Source organism: Cystoisospora suis, assembly GCF_002600585.1.
Source record: "Cystoisospora suis strain Wien I chromosome Unknown contig_1622, whole genome shotgun sequence".
NCBI classification, from domain to species: Eukaryota; Apicomplexa; class Conoidasida; order Eucoccidiorida; family Sarcocystidae; genus Cystoisospora; species Cystoisospora suis.
This window is the reverse complement of record NW_027154422.1, coordinates 752-1,354: the sequence shown is the minus strand read 5'-3', so window position 1 is coordinate 1,354 and position 603 is coordinate 752.

The window sequence follows — 603 nt, the reverse complement described above, 5'->3', positions numbered from 1 at the left end:
GAATGAAAGAAAGAGTGAGAGAGAAAGTGGATGCGGCGAGGAACATAACGTTCGCAGCTAGATCCGGGGAAGAAACGAGATTTCATACATGGAAGACTGAGAAGGAGAATCCCTGTGTTTCTACTTCTTACTACTGCCGGCCCTCTCCCCCTTCCCCATGTTCTTCAGCAAATATTTATACGTCGATGCTGAGAGGAGTAATACATACATAGATGGTCAGGCTTATACAGAAACACCTCTACACGTGAAGACGACCCGTCGCTATCAGAAAGAGAAAGGTGTAGCTGCTCTTAGCAAAAATGCTGACCAGAGAAGACAAAAACCTGCACCCCCCAGAGGAGAGTCGGCTGTACGGACACCACAGGAATGGATGGGACTTTTTATCTCTACTTCCTCGGAGCGGAGGAGATTATGAGAAAGTTACGAAAGCGGCATCATAGAGACACCTCTTTCGCACACTGGATCAAAAGAAGAAGAGGAGATCTATACAGTGAGCTTATTACCCTTTCTCATCATGTAGACCTCCTGTAGGTGTAGTCACAGCATTCACTCCTCCTTTACTACAACTACTACTACAGTGACCTCCTCTCTCCTTTCACGTCA